Below are 18,835 nucleotides of genomic sequence, written 5' to 3' on the forward strand. Positions count from 1 at the left end.
GGGATTTATGTGGTGCTCAGATCCTAGGTTTGTCAATGCTACCCTAACATAGTAGTATTGGACTGGAAGCAACAGCCAAACAAGTTTAAAAAGGTATTACAAACAGTTTCAACACAAAACTAATAGAGAGAGCACACTTTGTGAAAAAATAACTTGTTATCGCTCCCCAAATAAATAATAACCTATGTTAATTTATCAATGAGCATTGAAAACGAAAAATTAGTATACCATCTGAAGTAGACACACACATCATAATATTTGGTCAGGATTTCTATTAAGTAAAGTGTCCTCCGTACTTATTTCCACATTTCGCAGGCAGTAAAGCAATTCTGAGAGTCCACTGCTCACCACCCTGTACTGGTCAGGTTTGTCTCAAATGTATAGCCAGCGTTCAGCTGTTATAGTCCTCCAGGATCCCATTGAAAGGGTGGCCAGGCTGTACAAAGAATGTCAGGGAGCCCGGAGAGTGGGGAGGTGCAAGGAACCTGTAGTCATCTGCCATCCAAATTTTGGGCCAAGTTCTTTATGTATTTCTCCTTAGGTGCTGTCGTGTCCAAAAGGGGTCCCTCAGTGGCCAACAATCCATCTACATTCTGAGCCATTGGTAGATATCGTAAAGGTGGGCTCCCTACTGCTATTGTCTTCGCCTGGCCGGAGCATAGGAAGTCCAAGTACGGACCGTTTGAGATTGTCTCTCTTACCCCCTGAGGTGAACCTGCAGATGCAGCACCATCATCCTCTTCCTGCTGAGAGAGCAAGGTAGTTGTAGTCTGCAGCGGCCGTACTATTAAAGCAGAAACCCACGAGGTAAGGTGCATCTCAAGGCTCTGAAAGTGCTCATCAATGAGCTGCCGCGCTTGTTGTTCCCAGGCTTCCATATCAGTGCTGCGTCACAAGTGCAATAAGTGAGTTACTTTCTAAGGGAACCACCGCTGTCCTTAAAGATGTAGAGTGATCGTGGCTAAGTTGGCCCATGTATCTGGGGAGGATGTATATTGTAATCCCCTGGATCCTCAAGCGATATTTGTCTCCGCTGCCCAAGGACTCAGCAGTTAAAGTGGCAGTGTTCACCACATGGTGAGGTTGAAGAGCCAAAATTTTATGTGCAACCTCTGCATAGAGCTCTCGTCTGTCTTATGACCTGAAGTGAGTGCCTCTTATCACTAGGATAGCAAAATAAAGAGATTGGAGGTTATAATATTTAGGTATATCCAATACTTTAGTCTATATGCCAGGAGCTCTGCTCAGGAACGTCTGGACTCTCCGGCAGTTGGCTCCGCCCCCCCACTGTGTGTTTTTTAATCCCATATATTGAGTCACTGTTTAGGTGAAAAAATCACAATGCCTCGAGGAACGCCCAACATCAACTGTCTAACGTCTGTGAAATTACCAATGCAAATATCATTCAAGACAAAAACAGAGAAGTAAATATTTAACATTTACTCACAGATCCCATTTTACAAACTTGTTTTCACAATTATGAGGTTGTATTTATTATTTGTCCACAATTCTAGTGGATTACATTAACTGTGTGTGATATCATGTGATGGGTCATTTAAACCAACTATAGATGTTAATGACAGAAACACACGCTAGCAATAGTCTAGAAACCAATGGTAAAATGAGTCTCAATGAATTTAAAACATGATCTCACCTTAACAACGAGACAGCTTGACAACAAAAAGTATCTATGAATCTAGCCCATTTGATTCACATATAAAGCTCATATATAGATGGACCACTAAACACAACAGAAGTGCATAATCAATAAATGCATAATAAATAGACAATGCAAAAGCACTTAATTTGACTTTCAAATGAGCAGTAGATTTTTTCTGACAAATGTCAAAGTTAGTTACTTTTCCATTCCTAATGCATTATGTGACAGCCATCAGCCAATTACAAAATGCATATACGTATGAATCTTGCACATGCTCAGTAGGTGCTGGTGCCTTAGAACAGTGTTTTTCAACCAGTGTGCCGTGGCACACTAGTGTGCCGTGAGAGATCCTCAGGTATGCCACGGTAGACTGACAACAGTGTGACATATTTTTTAAACTTTGCTTGTTTTTTACTCCCAGTGCAGGGGTAGTTTGTAGGAGGCATGGCATAACAGCACAATACATACAGTATGTGTGTGTTTGTGTGTATGTGTATATATATATATCCTGTATTAGGCTACAATGTGTGATTTTTTTAAAATTTTGGGATGGTGGTGTGCCACAGGATTTTTTAATGTAAAAATGTGTGCCACGGCAAAAAAAAAAAAGGTTAAAAATCACTGCCTTAGAAAATGTGCTTATAAAAAGATTGTGTACATTTAGATAATGGAAATGAATTGGAAAGTTGTTTCAAATTGTGTGCTCTATCTGAATCATGCAAGTTTATTTTTGACTTGACTGTCCCTTTAAGTTATTAGATATGTGCACTGCCAAAAAAAATTGTTTTAGTCAAAATTATTTTGATAAAGGTAGGGTATCAATAAAATGTTTGCAAGAGCTAATCATCAATTTGATTATACTGGTAGTACGTTTAACTGTAACAGGCCTGTGGTTTTTGTTGGCATTTTTCATAGCTACCTAAATTATCAAATATCTAAAATTACCTGAAAAGGACAAATTTTCTTATATTTATTACGTGTCTGTTTGTGAAGGAGAATTGTTCCAAATCTTTCAGGCCTATTCTGTGGGAATTTATTCTCATTTTCTGCTTCAGTAAAGATGTCATATTTTACAATGTAAAAGAAATTACTGTAAACTATGATGGCTTTAATATACTGAAAACCTCATTGTATTCAGTTACACTAGTAATCAGGGAGGTTATAGGACGTTATGAACAAATGGCTTTAGGAATAAAATAGGTATAGGACGTTTTTCTTTACTGCTGTGTTTCCTGCCAAATAGATTTATTAACATGGACAGTCCTTAATTTGGAGGGTAATCGTGCTGTAAATCGGCAAAGCTCTCAAGTATCCCACGTTTTTCAAGCTGACCTTTGTTAGAGAGCTAAGAGCTTTGTCCAACTGTTAGCCCCATTGATCCCTCTTTCCTATATACAGTGTATTAAGAAAGTATTCAGTAGGGATTGGCGAATGTTTCGCAACATTTAAAAATGAAACAAATTTTAACACGTTTGTTTGTTTGAATCGAATTTCGAATGTTTACATAATATTCTAACATTCGATTTTCAAATGTTCGGTTTTACGATTACATTCGAAAATATTAGTTTAGAAAAATTCAAATTTATATGTTTGTAATAGTATTTCTAATGCTTTCTTTTAAATGTAATATTCTAATTATGCAATATTCTATATAGAAACATTCAAAATGATATATTTGTATCTATTATGTATCAATTTTCTAGATTCCCTACCACATGAACTATTGAACTTCTGAATAGTATTTGTTAAATAAATAGAATGTTAAATTCGAAATTTTGAATGTGGACATTCGATCTAATTATAAACATTCAAATTTGAAAGTGACATTCGAAAACTGTAAATATAGAATTTTTAAGAATATTCGTTCTTATCAACATTCGGATTTCTAATTCAAATTTTGGTAATAACATTTGTTCTAACATTCGAATTCGGAAATGTACAAATTCGCCCATCCCTAGTATTCAGGCCCCTTCATTTTTTTCACATTTTGTTATGTCACAGCATCATGCTAAAATGGTTTAGATTGTTTTTCCCCCACATCAATCTACACTCTATAACTTTGTAAATGTATTAGAAAGAGAAAAATAAAATATCACATAGATATAAGTATTCAGACCCTTAACTCAGTACTTTGTTGAAGCACCTTTAGCAGTAATTACAGCCTCTAGTGTTTTTGGGTATGATGCGACAAGCTTTGCACACCTGGATTTGGGGATTTTCTACTATTCTTCTGTGCAGAGCCTCTCAAGCTCTGTCAGGTTGGCTGGGGACCATAAGTGGACAGTCATATTCAGGTCTCTCCAGAGATGTTCGATTGGGTTCAAGTCTGGGTTCTGGCTGGGCCACTCAAGGACATTCACGGATTTGTCCCTAAGCCACTCTTACATTGTCTTGGCTGTGTGCTTACGGTCATTGTCCTCTTGGAAGGTGAACCTTTGTGGCCAGTCTGAGGTCGTGAGCTCTCTAGATGACATTTTCATTATTGATATCTGGGTATTTTGCTGCGTCAGCTTTTTCTCAACCCTGAACAGTCCCTCATTTCCTCCCGCTGAAAAACACCTGAACAGCATGATGCTACTTCCACCACCATGCTTCACTATTGTGATGGTATTGCGCAGATGATGAGCGGTGCCTGGTTTCGCCAGCAGACAGATTTTGAGACTGGTGATGCTGAAATGAACATATATTGAGGATCTGACGATCCTTTGAACATCAGGCCCATAGTCATATGAAAATGTTTGTGCAACTATAAAACATTAGAGCATTTTCTGTTTGCACTTTCATGTCCTGTTAAACAATCAATATTAATATCAAAAGATTGATTATTTTGTGTGTGAATACCCTTTCTAATTTTTTTTTTACTTCTTTGTGTTTAGAATTAAAGACTATAGTGTGACTATGTACTTGCTTCTAGTTTTTGGACTATATATATATATATATATATATATATATATATATATATATATATATATATATATATTACTTAGAATTATATTAGAAAATCTAGTTAGTATAATTGTATAGTGTCAAAAACAATGCTAAAACAATATTTCATAGTAATTCATTTTAGCTTCAACGTTTTGTTCTCAGATTTTAAGCTTTCTCCATAATAGAAATACAAAACAAAATGTAAATTACAAACTAGTATCAATCATATGGTCAATGCTATCACTTCCATGGAAACGTAACAAAACCCAGACAACTATTTTGGCTAGTTTTGGAAAATTAAGTATGGCAAGGCAGCAGTCCTGATGGAGTGCAAAATAAGCACAATTTATAGTGTTGTTTCTGGCTAGGTTAACTTAAGTTATGCTTGTACGTCATTTTCTTTTTTTTATTGCAAAATCCTAGAGTAGGAATTGAAAAAGAAAGAAAGCTTTCCAACAACAAACTCAGTAATTAATCACTGTCTGCAACTGCTTTGCTATTAATATATATATATATATATATATATATATATATATATATATATATATATATACACACAGTTGTGCTCATAAGTTTACATACCCTGGCAGAATTTATAATTTCTTGGCCATTTTTCAGACATAATGAATGATAACACAAAAACTATTCTTTCACTCATGGTTAGTGTTTGGCTGAAGCCCTTTATTATCAATCAACTGTGTTTACTCTTTTTAAATCATAATGACAACAGAAACTACCCAAATGACCCTGATCATAACTTTACATACCCTGGTTATTTTGACCTGATAACATGCACACAAGTTGACACAAATGGGTTTGAATGTCTATTAAAGGTAACCATCCTCACCTGTGATCTGTTTGCTTGTAATTAGTGTGTGTGTATAAAAGGTCAATGAGTTTCTGGACTGCTGACAGACCCTTGCATCTTTCATCCATTGCTGCACTGACGTTTCTGGATTCTGAGTCATGGAGAAAGAAAAATAATTGTCAAAGGATCTGTGGGAAAAAGGTAGTTGAACTGTATAAAAACAGGAAAGGGATATAAAAAGATATTCAACGAATTGAGAATGGAAATCAGCAGTGTTCAAACTCTAATCAAGAAGTGGAAAATGAGGCGTTCTGTTTGATAACATGCTACATTCATCTTGCCATCAATTCTAACCAAATTTCCTGTGCCTTTGTAGCTCACACATCCCCAAAACATCAGCGATCCACCTCCGTGTTTCACAGTAGGAATGGTGTACCTTTCATCATAGGCCTTGTTGACTCCTCTCCAAATGTAGCGTTTATGGTTATGGCTAAAAAGCTACATATTGGTCTCATCACTCCAAATGACTTTGTGCAAGAAGGTTTGAGGCTTGTCTCTGTGCTGTTTGGCATATTGTAAGTGGGATACTATGTGGCATTTGCGTAGTAATGGCTTTCTTCTGGCGACTCAACCATGCAGCCCATCTTTCTTCAAGTGCCTCCTTATTGTGCATCTTGAAACAATTTTCCTGGCAGCTGTGGCTGAAATTTTAGTTGGTCTACCTGACCATGGTTTGGTTTCAACAGAACCCCTCTTTTTCCACTTCTTTATTAGAGTTTGAACACTGCTGATTTGCATTCTCAATTCCTTGGATATCTTTTTATATCCCTTTCCTGTTTTATACAGTTCAACTACCTTTTCCCACAGATCCTTTGACAATTCTTTTGCTTTCCCCATGACTCCAGAATCGTCAGTGCAGCACTGCATGAAAGATGCAAGGCTCTGTCAGGAGTCCAGAAACTCATTGACCTTTTATACACACACACTAATTACAATAAAACAGATCACAGGTGAGGATGGTTACCTTTAATAGCCATTTAAACCTCTTTGTGTCAACTTGTGTGCATGTTATCAGGTCAAAATAACCAGGGTATGTAAACTTTTGATCAGGGTAATTTGGGTAGTTCCTGTTGTCATTATGATTTAAAAAGAGTAAACATAGTTGATTGATAATAAATGGCTTCAGCCAAACACTAACCATGAGTGAAAGAAAATTTTCTGTGTTATCATATTATTCATATTGTCTGAAAAATGGCCAAGAAATCATAAATTCTGCCAGGGTATTTAAACTTATGAGCACAACTGTATGTATATATATATATATATATATATATATATATATACATATAAATAAATATATATAAATAACCACAGTTTAGCAATCAAGGAGAAAAAAAATGACTATACCTATTTGTTTCTCTTACAAGTCTGGGACTAGTAGACTAGTCTTACAGTCTTCTGTATGTATGTATGTAGATATGTATGTGTATGTATGTAGACAAAGAGACAGACAGACATACAGACAGACAGATAGATAGATCTGAGTTGTATTTTGGCCTAGGCAAATGAGGCACTTGCCTAGGGTGGCATATTTGGGGGGACAGCACTTTTTGAGTGTCTGTTGGGAGGAGTAGGAGACTTAACTAGGGCTAGCCATCTGGTAAAGATTGAGCAGCCATAGGGAAAAAACGTGGGAAGTTCGGTAAGCACAGTCGGCACTGTCTCATGAAACTGTGTGACTAGTCCTCTGAGTGCTCCCTCCCTCAGTGTAGGACCTCATCCATTCATTTATTTAGCTATTGCCTTTAGTTTTTTTGGATTTCAGCACTTAGTGTTGTGTCTGGGGAAGTATTGTTTCAAGAAATCTGTTTTTGGGCCTGACTAAAGAATATTATGACCAAAAAAAGGCCTAAAACCTGGTGTAGTGGGGGTTGAGGGGGCAGCAGAATTTTTAGTGCCTAGGGCAGCACAAAACCTAAATATGCCACTGAGATAGAAAGAGATTGACAGATAGATAGATATAGCTATACTAAGAGATACTTAGATTGATTTGCAGTCACAATTTTTAACCATTACATGTTTAGATATACAGGCACTAAAAGAGTTAATTACATTTAAAGAGAAACCTAAAAAATAAACTACCCTACCACTAAATGTTTCTTCTGTAATAAAGACTGTCCCTCAAACTGTATCTTGGCACTAACCTTTACCCAGCCTGCTAATAGACATGTGCATTTGAAACCGGAATGATTCTTGTGCAACATCACAACGTTAAAAATCTGGCTTTGCACAGATCTTAACATGGTGATGTTGCGCAACAATCAATCCAGCTCCGAAAAAAGCCAAACTTTTTTTGGCCTACTTACACATTCAGATCCTATAGAAGGATCTAAATGTGCATTCCTGCTAATTACTACTACATCTTATATAGTACTATATACATGTATCAGGCACAGCAGGTACTATATACATGTACCAAGCTCAGCAGATACTATATACATATATCAAGCTCAGCAGGTACTATATACATGTATCAAGCTCAGCAGGTACTATATTCATGTATCAAGCTCAGCAGGTACTATATACATGAATCAAGCTCAGCAGGTACTATATACATGTATCAAGCTAAGCAGGTACTATATACATGTATCAAGCTCAGCAGGTACTATATACATGTATCAAGCTCGGCAGGTACTATATACATGTATCAAGCTAAGCAGGTACTATATACATGTATCAAGCTCGGCAGGTACTATATACATGTATCAAGCTCGGCAGGAACTATATACATGTATCAAGCTCAGCAGGTACTATATACATGTATCAAGCTTAGCAGTTACTTTATACATGTATCAAGCTCAGCAGGTACTATATTCATGTATCAAGCTCAGCAGGTACTATATACATGTACCAAGCTCAGCAGATACTATATACATATATCAAGCTCAGCAGGTACTATATACATGTATCAAGCTCAGCAGGTACTATATACATGTATCAAGCTCAGCAGGTACTATATACATGTATCAAGCTCAGCAGGTACTATATACATGTATCAAGCTAAGCAGGTACTATATACATGTATCAAGCTCAGCAGGTACTATATACATGTATCAAGCTCGGCAGGTACTATATACATGTATCAAGCTCAGCAGGTACCAAAGTAAGGTGGCTTGTTCTGGAAGTACAACCCAGGTGGCAAGAATATCACAAAGGTAGCAGGTCCAGCATTAAAGGGAAATGAAACCCAATTTTTTTCTTTCATAATTCAGATAGAGCAAGTGATTTTAAACAACTTTTCAGTTTACTTCTATTATCTAATTTGTTTCTCTTGGTATCCTGTGTTAAAAAGCATACTTAGGTAGGAGCAGGAGCTGCTGATTAGTGACTGCACATGTCTGTCTCATGTTATTGGCTCACCTTATGCATTTAGCTAGCTCCCAGTAATGCATTGCTGCTTCTTCAACAAAGGATACCAAGAAAAAAAAGCAAATTAGGTAATAAAAGTAAATTGGAAAGTTATTTAAAATTGTATTCGCTATCTGAATCATGAAATAAAATATTGAGTTTCATGTCCCTTTAACAATAAGCAGAAACCAATTGCAAAGTGCAATATTGCTGACATTCCCTTTTATGGTGTTCATGGTGTTCACCCTGAATGCCTTGTGTCTGGGCAGCATGCCAGGGGGCACATTGGCACCTTACATGAAGCAACATTACAAACACGCCTAGGTGAATGCGCACAGGGACTATTATGGCATCCGCACGGAGTGAGACTTCGGGCATTCAGTGCTGTATTAATACTTATTGTCTTACACCTGGGGCTCAACAAATTGTGATCAATACAAATCTAACACTGCAAAGAATTACAGAAAACAATGCATCCAGAGTTTAGCCAGTGGTTTGGACTTATTAAAGGTATCATCAATCTAATATTTGCTTCAGGAAATCATCACCAGTGTTCTGTTCTTGCCTGTAGGCTATTTTAAGCAGGCTCACCTTGGGTATAAGCCAAGTTTTAGCAGTAATCACTAGCAGCTTTGATTAGTGTCTTGAGATTTTGTACAAGCATTGTGTTCAGAACCTCTGTATAAAGAGTGAGTATTTGCATTTTATGATGTTATTGTCATCATTTATTATTAATGCGTGCACGCAGAGCACGCACCCAAACACAGCACCACTTTAGTGTAAGTAAACTAGATTTAAATTAAAGGTAGTACTGTAGGAAATAAGGAAGCAATGATTTAATGATACAAATGTATAGTCAAACAATATTTTAAATATTTCTATTTCTTATAATAATGTCAGCCATGAAAAACCTGCATTATGTATTATGCACATAAATAATTTATATAACAGCGCTTACTGTGCTATAGGTTTATACCATTATTCAGAAATAATTTAGAATTTGTCTTATCTATAACATTTAACAGGGTGATTTATCAAAAAATCAGCAGATCTACCAATATAGATCATTTAATTTGTATTTACAACAGGCGATCACTGCAACTCTTTTACATTTGTGTCTTAAAGGAACAGTAACGTCAAAATGTTACTTTTATGATTCAGATAGAGCACTTCTGTCATCTAATTGGCTTTATTCTCTTGGTATCCTTTGTTGAAAAGTATGCCTATGTTTACCCAGGAACAGCAATATACTACTGGGAGCTAGCTGCTGATTGATTTCTGCATATATATATATATATATATCTTGTCTTTGGGTTACACAATGTTTTCAGCAAGGTGCCAGTAGTGCATTGCTGCTCCTTCAATAAAGGATACTAAGAGAATTAAGCAAATTTGATAATATAAGTAAATTGCAAAGTTGTTCAAAATAGTATGCTCTATCTCAATCATGAACGTAAAAAAAAACAGGTTTCATGTCACTTCAGTAAAGTAAAAGATTATTTTTAAATTGTTTACATTTTTTATTCTACTGTAAATGACAAATTTCACTGCTTTATAAGTTAGTTGAAAGGACAAGACAGAGCATTGGTTTTAGTCAATATGAAAATGGTAGAAAAACACCAGACATCATTACATTTAAATGATGTCACATACAGTAAAATGTTCTGAAGAAAAGAAAACTTTAATTTATGTATTCTGAAAATGACTTAATGACAGTTTTAATGATAAGAAAATAATAACATTCTTAAATATCTTATACAATCCAGTGTTGATCAAAAAAAGAATCAAAATATGGATAAATGAGGGGTACATTATACCCACAAACTGGAAAATCAAAACACATGCATATTTCCAATCCCAGTGATAAAAGGAGCAAGAATAAGAACTAGACCATCTTGTTATCTAATTATGACCCACTGAAAGTGTCACAGGGGCAACTTCCATGACAAAGCTCATCAGAAAATGCAAAGGGGGCACCACATAGAGTATTACAGGACCAGCTGAAAGATACAGATTGTATTGTACTCAACACCAAAAGGGAAATGTATCACGATTATAGGTGGACAAGGTCTTGAGTAGACAGCTGCTATCACCACTTGCAATGCAGTATCACTCTTGTGCATTGTCGTCCCCTGCTCATGCATTAGCAATTACACGAGAATTATCCCAAATGAGAGAGTGTCTGGGTGGTTGAACTTGCGATTCTAGGGGGGGGGGGGGATAAAGAAGCAGTTTTTGCAATATTGCTATGCTAATACTTGACTGCACTGCAGAGCTGCAAAAACTGCAAATGCTATTTGATACATTTTTCTTCAATAGTGATGTAAACTCACAAGCGGAGACTTCAGACTTCATTCCTGTCTATAGAAAAACAAAAGGAGGTATGACTCTCCATAGTTGTACACATAGATAGCACTCTAATTCCCTGAATAATATAATGGTAGATAGAGTTGCAGGCGACAAATGCACTGGATAAATATTAAAATATAACTTTTATTAGGACTTTGAAAAATGGAAGGACAATACAATTAAAAACACAGGAATGGTTTTAACTCAATATTAGAGCTGCAGGAAGGTTACTAAGAATGAGATTCCTGACTGTTATGTACTATGTACTCAAAGAAGTTATACGTCTGGATAGTATAGATCCTGGATCAACTAATGGTTCATTAATCCCAGATTAAATGACAATATATTCGTTGTTGAGACACAGGAAATTATCATCAATGAATAAATACTAAGTTATCAGTTATCAAAAAATTTTTAAGGAAATGATTATGGTATATTGTGGTATACCATGTACTGTAACAACTTGAAATGTCTTATCTGCTTAAAATATATTTTTTAATGTAAATACTTATATTGTTGAGAGGAATAGTTTACTACTGAATAATCTACTGGACTCTGTTCCTATTCCTGTATAGTATATGAATCATGAACATTAATAGTCTGCATCAGACTGGCTAATAATATATTTCACTTGTTAGCTTAGAAATGGATATCCTAGAGTCCTAGTAGAAATTAGTAAATACTGTGTGGTATTTAGTTAGACAGTGCCAGCAATATCCCCAGAAAAATAAATAAATACAGATGTTAACTGGACAAATAACCAGAATACATTGTATATACTGTTGATACTAAATAAGTGTAGTGTATACCTTAGCATTGACCTAATGGTATTAGTATACCTTTGTTAAATCAGTCTTAGCTAATTTCGCGTTTAGTATATTGTATATATATCAGGAATTTGTCCAGTACCTATAATTTCCCTTACTAGTTGATAAGGGTTAAATTACACTGAATAGCCCACACCGTGTAATTACTGGGTTTACTGCTCTCAAGATTGCACTATTTATTTACATAATATACTTGAATTGAGTCAGTTGCAACATATATCCCCCAAATAAGAACATTTACTTAAATAGTTCAATTGTATAAAAAGCAGAATGAGTTCAGAGAGTTAAAGGGACACTGAACCCATTTTTTTTTTCTTTTGTGATTTAGATAGAGCATTACATTTTAAGCAACTTTCTAATTTACTCCTATTATCAAATTTTCTTTATTCTCTTGGTATCTTTATTTGAAATGCAAGAATGTAAGTTTAGATGCCGGCCCATTTTTGGTGAACAACCTGGGTTGTCCTTGCTGATTGGTGAATAAATTTATCCACCAATAAAAAAGTGCTGTCCAGAGGTCTGAACCAAGAAACAAAATCTTAGATGCCTTCTTTTTCAAATAAAAATAGCAAGAGAACGAAGAAAAATTGATAATAGGAGTAAACTAGAAAGTTGCTTAAAATTGCATGCTCTATCTGAATCACAAAAGAAAAAATTTGGGTTCAGTGTCCCTTTAAACACAAACACTCAATTAAATAAAGTGATTCAGAACATATCGTATATAACTGAGACATATACTATGTGTCTCTTGAAGTTGAGTGTTTGCTGTACTAATATTAATCTCTCCACAGTAGATAGACTGATAACTTCAGTAAAAGAATTTGTGTAAACAACTGTCAGGTTATAAGTTGAACGGCATGAGCCCTGATTGCGTGTGGGCTCATCCGTTAAGCAACAAATTAACGGTCTTTTGGTAACAATATTACTCCTGCCTGTCTAACTCGTTCTCACTAGTATCAATTGTTTGTCTGTTACCACTAAAATTATTGAATTCATTCTAAGTTACTCTAAGACAAATTATAAGAGCAGACTATCAACTGAATTATATTCACTATTATTCGTGAATTTTGAGTTACTTTCCTGCTATTTAAAAAACAAAGATATCAGGAGCCCATTATCTCCCAACCTCCCCTGACATGTTTCGCAGAGGAACTCAGCTTTCTCAAAGGGTTTTCATTCCTGTCTATCAAGGAACAGAAAACATCCAGTCGATGATTAATACAAATAATCAGCCTTTTATTCCAATATAAATCCAAATTAAAATACAATTTTTAAAAAGCAGCAACAAAGTATTATTGCAGTCTGCATTGCTTTAGGCTATTTCAAAAGGCTGTATAAAATGTGTGTAAGTTCACTATATAAAACCCTATCAATCAATAACTATTCAAGGTCATTATTCAAGGTCTAAATATTGGTAAAATTGTCAAACAATATTTCTTTTGCAAGATGTACCGAGTCCACGGATTCATCCTAACTTGAGGGATATTGTCCTTCCTGACAGGAAGTAGCAAAGAGAGCATCACAGCAGAGCTGTCTATATAGCTCCCCCCTTAACTCCACCCCCCAGTCATTCTCTTTGCTGGCTCTAAGCAGGAAGGGTAAAGAGAAGAGGTGTTAAACTGTTAGTTTCATTTTATCTTCAATCAAGTGTTTGTTATTTTTAAATGGTACCGGTGTTGTACTATTTACTCTCAGGCAGGACATAGATGAAGATTTCTGCCTGGAGGATGATGATCTTAGCATTTGTAACTAAGGTCCACTGCTGTTCCCACAGAAGCTGAGGAGTACAGGAAAACTTCAGTGTGAGGAACGGTTTCATGCTATACAGCAATGAGGTATGTTCAGTCATATTTTCTGCAGAGACTGTGTTAACTCAGAAAGGCTGACAGTGTCCCCATTAGGGGAAGGGAAGTAATTCTAGTGTTATCAGAGGTTTTTACTAGCTTGCATAAAGGGTTAATTTTTTGTGGGCAAACGTTTTTGTGTTTGGGATTAATGTTTTCTGTTTTATGAGACATTTGCTTGAGGGTTCTTTGGGGCTGTTTATAACCCACATGGCTTTCAGGCAGGGTTTGTTAGCTTTGTGTAGTGTGAGTGAGGTGGGCGGGGCCTACATTTACAAGCAGCAAGCAACTTCTCCTGAGGTCCTGATAGTCTTCTGAGGTACTAATTGAAGCTTTAGGGTGTTTTAACCGGTTTTAGACAATTATCAATCCGTTTTTTTTCATTTTGGGGTCTATTGCTTTTTTACTTGTGGTGCAATCCTTCTAAAGCTTAGTGGGTACACTGTTAAAATTTCGGAATTTTTGAAGCAATTTTAACCTGTTTTGCAGTTTGTGTATGCCTTTTTTTCTCTTAACGGTACAGTACCATTTTTGCAAATTGTGTTTTTTCATGAAATAATCATCAGGGGGGAACCAGGAGTTCCTTGGCAATGATAGAAGTTTCCAGGATAATCCAATGAGCAGAGACTCACTCTTGCCATCTTTCAGCGATCTATATCCCAGGGGTGAAGAACTGGGAGGCAGATTTTCTAAGTCGTCAGACTTTTCATCCGGGGGAGTGGGAGCTCCATCCGGAGGTGTTTGCTCAACTGGTTCAGCTATGGGGCACACCAAAATTGGATCTGATGGCGTCTCGTCAGAACGCCAAACTTCCTCATTACGGATCCAGGTCAAGGGATCCTCAGGCAGTACTGATAGATGCTCTAGCAGTACCCTGGTCGTTCAACCTGGCTTATGTGTTTCCACCATTCCCTCTCCTTCCGTGTTTGATTGCCAGAATCAAACAGGAGAGAGCTTTAGTGATTTTGATAGCACCTGCGTGGCCACGCAGGACTTGGTATGCAGACCTGGTGGACATGTCATCTCTGTCACCATGGACTCCACTGAGACGGGACCTTTTGCTTCAAGGTCCATTCAAGCATCCAAATCTAATTTCTCTGCAACTGACTGCTTGGAGATTGAACGCTTGATTTTATCAAAGCGGGGTTTCTCTGAGTCGGTCATAGATACCTTGATTCAGGTTTGAAAGTCTGTCACCAGGAAGATCTATAATAAGATATGGCGTAAATATCTTTTTTGGTGTGAATCCAAAGGCTACTCATGGAGTGAGATCAGGATTCCTAGGATTTTGTCTTTTCTCCAAGAAGGATTGGAGAAAGGATTGTCTGCTAGTTCCTTAAAGGGACAGATATCTGCTTTGTCTATTCTGTTGCACAAGCGTCTGGCAGATGTCCCAGACGTTCGGGCTTTTTGTCAGGCTTTAGTTAGAATTAAGCCTGTGTTTAAACCTGTTGCTCCGCCATGGAGTTTCAATTTAGTTCTTAAAGTTCTTCAGGGGGTTCCGTTTGAACCCATGCATTCCATAGATATTAAGCTTCTATCTTGGAAAGTTCTGTTTCTAGTTGCTATCTCTTCAGCTCGAAGAGTTTCTGAACTATCTGCATTACAATGTGACTCGCCTTATCTTGTTTTCCATGCTGATAAGGTGGTTTTACGTACCAAACCTGGGTTCCTCCCTAAGGTTGTTTCTAACAGGAATATCAATCAGGAAATTGTTGTTCCTTCTCTGTGTCCTAATCCTTCTTCTAAGAAGGACCGTCTGTTGCACAACTTGGACGTGGTTCGTGCCTTGAAGTTTTATTTGCAGGCAACCAAAGATTTTCGCCAATCATCTTTTTTGTTTGTTGTCTATGCTGGAAAGCGTAGAGGTCAAAAGGCTACGGCTACCTCTCTTTCCTTTTGGCTGAAAAGCATCATCCGTTTGGCTTATGAGACTGCTGGACAGCAGCCTCCTGAAAGAATTACAGCTCACTCCACTAGAGTGGTGGCTTCCACATGGGCTTTTAAAAATGATGCTTCTGTTGAACAGATTTGTAAGGCTGCGACTTGGTCTTTGCTTCATACCTTTTCCAAATTTTCCAAATTTGATACTTTTGCTTCTTCGGAGGCTATTTTTGGGAGAAAGGTTTTGCAAGCAGTGGTGCCTTCTGTTTAGGTTCCTGTCTTGTCCCTCCCTTCATCTGTGTCCTAAAGCTTTGGTATTGGTATCCCACAAGTTAGGATGAATCCGTGGACTCGGTACATCTTGCAAAAGAAAACAGAATTTATGCTTACCTGGTAAATTTCTTTCTTTTACGATGTACCAAGTCCACGGCCCGCCCTGTCTATTCAAGACAGATAGTATTTTTTATGTAAACTTCAGTCACCTCTGCACCTTATAGTTTATCCTTTTCTTCCTTGGCCTTCGGTCGAATGACTGGGGGGTGGAGTTAAGGGGGGAGCTATATAGACAGCTCTGCTGTGGTGCTCTCTTTGCTACTTCCTGTCAGGAAGGACAATATCCCACAAGTTAAGATGAATCCGTGGACTCGGTACATCGCAAAAGAAAGAAATTTATCAGGTAAGCATAAATTCTGTTTTCCTTAAAGGGACACTGAACCCAAATTTTTTCTTGTGTGATTCAGATAGAGCATGAAATTTTAAACAACTTTCTAATTTCTTAAGTCCACTCTTTCATGGCATATTTGTATATGCTTCTGTCTGCCAAATATACTTACATAGCTTCTAATAAGATTGGGATAAACATCTCGCAATAATATGAGCTTATATTTGTGCTGCAAAAACAAATATATTTCTATCTGCTAAATATACTTACATAGTTCAAATATAATTGAGATTAACATCTTGCAATAATATTGACTTATATTTATGCTGCAAAAAATTTTTTTGCTTTAAAAAATGCCTTTAAATGAAATGGGATCTTAGTCACACAATATGATCATATTCTGCTAAGCCAGTCTACCACTTACAAGGTGTCCCAAGTCAGACTGGTCCTATACTAACCAGTTTCCACACTGCAGCAAGTCATGTCTACACTGTGTGAAGCTTTCTAGCTTATTGAGTATATTTATCAGGAACACACCTGGGCTAGGTGGCGTGCAGTAACCAAAGGGGAGGGATTTGGTCAGCTCCCTATTTAAGAAATACGACAAAGGTTTTTTTTGGTTACGCACACCACAAAAGGACTGTTTAATCTTAACACACATATTGTGGGAGTGCTACCAAAGTGACCAAAATAATTACAAAACAACAAAAAATATTGGTGCACATCCAACCACTTAAGTCCACTCTTTCATGGCATATTTGTATATGCTTCTGTCTGCCAAATATACTTACATAGCTTCTAATAAGATTGGGATAAACATCTCGCAATAATATGAGCTTATATTTGTGCTGCAAAAACAAATATATTTCTATCTGCTAAATATACTTACATAGTTCAAATATAATTGAGATTAACATCTTGCAATAATATTGACTTATATTTATGCTGCAAAAAAATGTTTTGCTTTAAAAAATGCCTTTAAATGAAATGGGATCTTAGTCACACAATATGATCATATTCTGCTAAGCCAGTCTACCACTTACAAGGTGTCCCAAGTCAGACTCATATTATTGCGAGATGTTTATCCCAATCTTATTAGAAGCTATGTAAGTATATTTGGCAGACAGAAGCATATACAAATATGCCATGAAAGAGTGGACTTAAGTGGTTGGATGTGCACCAATATTTTTTGTTGTTTTGTAATTATTTTGGTCACTTTGGTAGCACTCCCACAATATGTGTGTTAAGATTAAACAGTCCTTTTGTGGTGTGCGTAACCAAAAAACCCCTTTGTCAACTTTCTAATTTACTCCTATTATCAATTTTTTTCATTCTCTTGAATGCCGGCCCATTTTTGGTGTACAACCTGGGTTGTCCTTGCTAATTGGTGGATAAATTCATCCAACAATAAAAAGTGCTGTCCAGTTCTGAACCAAAAAAGCATATATATATATATATATATATATATATATATATATATATATATATATATATATATAAATCAGGAGAAAGGAATGCACATCCAGACTGGACCGGGTACACATCCCATGACTCATAAACAGGCCCAGCTTTGGTTGCTATCGCACTCACATAAAGCTCCCCTATTTACAGTGTCACAGGCAGTTAACCTGGGCCTGTCAGGGTGCAAGTCCTTAGGGAGAATTGTAAAATCAGACAATACAATACAACACACATAAAGTCCAGTACTCACTCACAAGCTCTCAGCTAGGATTAAAAAGCAAAACCGGAAGAGTTAGTTACCTCATTTAGCCAAATGGGACAAGCCCAGGTACCACGCCAAGATCTCTTCCACATATATATATAGTGGCTTTTAGGTAAGTACTATTAAAGGGACACCATATTGTTAAATATGTTCCAAATAACTTGTTATGCCTACTCCAGAGTATTAAATGTATGAGAAATTGTTCCTTTGTGTTTATTTTTATATTTGAAATAGCTGGTTTTGTTTATTAAAACCATTACCTGTTGTTCTCAAGGACATACATGACTGTGAGGATCAATGAGCACAACCAGCTATTCAGATATAAAAATGTATCTCTTTCTCCTACCCTCACTGGGAGATTACTGTTATTGCTTGCATAGCTTTACTACAGAGAATATGTTTGTTATTTATATTTTCAGTATAGATGGAAGTTTCTACAAGGAAAAGAATAAATGAAGAATAAATGGGATAATATATGTATTTTTAAATATATATTGTGATAACTTATAACTTATATCAAGACGGAAAGCCAACCAGGCATGAAAATTTACATATTACACCTCCACAAGAGCAAAATAAAAATAGACTAGGTGTTTAATATGCAGTTAATCTTGTCTTGTGATTCAGCAATTAAAACAGTGTTTTTATGATTTAACCATCTGGGTATTTGGTAGATGTGAAATGTTGAGCTCTGCAAAAGCTATGTGTCTTTAAATTGCTACTGTAAGAGCTATGCTAAGCCT

General features: G+C 36.4%; 1 protein-coding gene across 1 annotated transcript in view; it reads left to right on the forward strand.

Moving 5' to 3' along the window:
• The window catches only part of PALM2AKAP2 (PALM2 and AKAP2 fusion), a 340,815-nt gene that overhangs the window by 89,152 nt on the left and 232,828 nt on the right, over positions 1-18,835 (forward strand). The window lies entirely within an intron of this gene.

Source organism: Bombina bombina, chromosome 2, assembly GCF_027579735.1.
Source record: "Bombina bombina isolate aBomBom1 chromosome 2, aBomBom1.pri, whole genome shotgun sequence".
In the NCBI taxonomy this organism is placed as follows: domain Eukaryota; kingdom Metazoa; phylum Chordata; class Amphibia; order Anura; family Bombinatoridae; genus Bombina; species Bombina bombina.